Here is a 248-nt window from a genome sequence, read left to right as displayed (position 1 = left end):
CAAGACAGTTGATTTTTTAACTCCAAATACTTTTTTATATAAGCATTTTGACAATGAAAAATTATTAAATATTTTTACAATATAAATTCTTATACTATTTCCTCATCTAATTAAAATTATTTATATAAATTTTAATCTTAATTAAGATGATATTTTATAATATACTTGGAGTATACCATATCAGTATATGAGATTATTCAGTAATTATTTTTTGAGATCTATCTAATAATGGATATATGGTGACTTTA

This window comes from Carya illinoinensis, chromosome 8, assembly GCF_018687715.1.
Source record: "Carya illinoinensis cultivar Pawnee chromosome 8, C.illinoinensisPawnee_v1, whole genome shotgun sequence".
Classification (NCBI taxonomy): Eukaryota; Viridiplantae; Streptophyta; class Magnoliopsida; order Fagales; family Juglandaceae; genus Carya; species Carya illinoinensis.
Note: the sequence above shows the minus strand (reverse complement) of the source record.